The following is a 3,407-nucleotide window of genomic DNA, read 5'->3' as shown; positions in this document are numbered from 1 at the left end:
CTATAAAAGTGTACAGCTCAATAACAAAATAACTACTAAAATGCATTATTAAAATAATGCTGAATAGTGTAATCATACATGTGCAGTTTTTAATTGAATACCAAATTTTTTAAGTGCAAATTTTACTAGTTTCCATGACTGTTTTTGAGATGAATAGAGTTAAGATAAAGTTTAATTAGCTATACCGGAGCTCATATAGTCAAATGACTCTTAACACAGCCAGAACAAACTATGCAAAACCATTCGCTCACTCATTTTCATTCACTCCTTCAAGTATAATAAGTATAATAAGTATAATAGTGAATTATTGAAGTGAACAGTGAATGATTTTATAGGGGGGTGATTCTGTAGAGTTTACTTTCTGAATGAATCAGCATTTTTTTTTTTCACTTAGTCACTTGGATGATTCAGTGATTCTCTCATAATGACAGTCACTTGTTAAAGAGTCACTATAAAACCCCTCTTTTACTGTCAGCACTCTTGGAACGCTGCTCAGATTCGAGGACCAGAAATAACCTCTGTATTTAATTATGATAAAAAATTATATTTATAGCATCTGGCACAACAAGGACCTCAATTAGGCTGACAGCACTGAACAAATACAACCAAACGTTAAATGTAATATAACTAATAGCAATACAACTCTATAACCTACATAGGGTAAAAACATTTTGATGAAAAGACAAAAAAAAATATTCTGGTACAAAAAGCTAAAATGTTAAAGTGACCTTAAATGAATCAGTGAAACAGACTTCTAACTCTGAGATACAAGACATCAAACACTAGACCAGTCTGGAAGACCTTAATAAACCCTCATAACAAGTCTCAAGTCAAGGGCATGAGTCACCAGCACTAGAGGATCATCTCCATCCTCTTATATTTCTGCAAAGATGAACTGAACACAACACAAGCCAAATAGAGGATAAAGAAAGTGAGCACCCCGTTAAGGGAATGGTGGTGGAGGAGCAGTAGTCCGTGTATATGACCAGCTTTAACATCCTGGCGGTAAACAGAAAAGCTAATCCCTAATTTCCCAGAGGGGGTATTTGATGGAACATCTGAAAAAAAAAAATAGTTTTCTGTAATTTGGTATCACTTAAAGCAATGAAGAATCAAAAATAGCAAAGAGAAAATACACATCTGATGCTACTTGCATGGTAAAGAAAGCTCTAGATATGATCTGGTTTAAAGGAGTGGAATAAATGAGAAAACAGAGAAAATCCAAAAGCATACTCTCTAAAATTCTCATTGGTCACTGAAAACTTGCTACAAGAAAAAAAAAAAAAAAGTAACTTTACCCAACTACTGTTCGCCTGATGATGTATATTCCATTACATCCACCCAATGTGATCTAATAGCTAGCAGATAAAAGACAGGGAAACGGGTGAGGACATGTCTAACGCAGTCACGGGCATCTTCTTGAGCCAATTATTGGGTGCTGGACACTCTGCTGGGGATTAGCCGTATCCCACGGCACAATGCCAAGAGGAGCCTGATACACGGTGCCCACTGCCAGGCCATTGGAGTTTAATGAAGTGTGCTGAACCAGATGCATCACTGGCACGCGCTGATCAGACTACCCTTCATCCACTCCCTGTGCCATACAGGCAGCCTGGATCGCCACAGTGTGAAGATCAGATCTATACTGAAGAGCACTGGTTTAACAGGCTTGGAGCATGGTGAGATGGGATGGGTTAAGATGACAGCACCGCTTCTTATGTTAAAGGTGTTGTAGAATAATACTTTTCAATCACATTTCTACACACACTAGTGTTCGAAAGTTGGAGTCATTAAGATGTTATTTTTATTTTTTTATTTTTTTTTACTGTGGGTGATAAAGTAAATCACTGTACACGGGTGATGTGGAGATTCAACCCATGTTTCGGTGATGGGCATCACGCTCCTGTGTCAACACAGACACACCGTAGCTCTGTCAGTTTCAATCAGTTCTTCACACAGAGCAGAACAAATCAGATAATGTCAAACTGTGTTAAAAACACTCAAAGTGCACACACAGAGAGCCACATTTCAGACCGCGCACAAACAATTCATTTTAGTAGTTAGACTAGTGGTTTTTGCTGTGGTATCAAATTTGGATTTAAAGTGTTATGCAAGTCAGAAATGCAAAGCAAAGTTAGATTTGTAATTTTGCGGTCATGAAATATGACCTGATCTGTAACATATTATGATCAAAATGATGAGTTTAGGAATTTATTGAACCTCAAATAATTAGACATTTTGATTCTGTGAAAACCAATTGCAACTTCATGCCATTTAACACCAAACCTCTTACTGAAAACCAAACACAAAAAGTTATTTGAAAAAAGATGATCAACATCACCAGGTGTAATTCTGTAGCAAATGTTCACAACAAGCAGGAAAGTTTTAGTAGGCACTAGTTCGGTGCTAGTCCGGTGGATTAAATGAATGAACTGACAATCTGGGGCAGGCCTGCAAACACAAGTCCAGTAATAATCAAAGTATCAGAAGCACTGACGAGTCATTGTGAGTTTCACTAGTGACACTTTTACTAGCACTCATACCAAGCAGAAAGCACATGGAGTGACAACGTTAATTCCAGACAGAGGTCAAAACAGCCAATTCAGATACCACAATGGTATCTTCTTGGAAAACCCACACCAGATTCAGTGAAGAGACCTCAGACCACCTCCTAACTAAGTGTAGTTGCTCAAAAACTTGAGACCATTTTAAATTCTCATGGTCTTGCCCTTATGGACTCGCTCTTGCTTTGGATTAGACCCTATTCTGGTCTTGGTCATGACTTGAATGAGCCCCTCTCAACTATAACATTGATTTTGTAAGGGTAACCCTCAGATAATAACAGAAGTTCTTTATTTTAGACTGACCACAGGTGAGAGTATGATGGACATCATTTTTGGAGAAGGAAACGACCCACTTCTCTCCTCTGGAAATAGAACACCTCTGTTCCAGTTTGGCTGCAGCTAGACCAAGTTTCGTCTTGCCGTGCTGAGAGACTTGAACAAAGTGTAACACACATACTCAGGTTGACCTCGTAGTCCTCACTCAAGCACTGACACCATTCAGTGTGCAACAAATCAAGGGTATGAAAGGCAAGAGACAAAAGCGTTCTCTTAAAGGAACCAAATATGACATTTATTTCAGAAAATATCAACCTCTTTTTATAAACCACAACCTCTGTTGAAAAGAGAACATTGTTTCTGAAACATGAAACCACAACATCCGTGAGAGGGACAGAGAAAAAAAGTCATCTTGAAGATACAAACCTGAATTAAACATGTTACATGTTTTCCCAAAACTGTGACGTTCTGCAGACACTAAAGAAAAATAAAGCAACTCAGGGTCTACTAAACTAGAACAAGTAATCAAAATGTCTAGACAAGACTAACTGGTGTCCAAAAAGGACA

Source organism: Carassius auratus, chromosome 23 (assembly GCF_003368295.1).
Source record: "Carassius auratus strain Wakin chromosome 23, ASM336829v1, whole genome shotgun sequence".
NCBI classification, from domain to species: Eukaryota; Metazoa; Chordata; class Actinopteri; order Cypriniformes; family Cyprinidae; genus Carassius; species Carassius auratus.
This window is presented reverse-complemented; position numbering follows the sequence as displayed.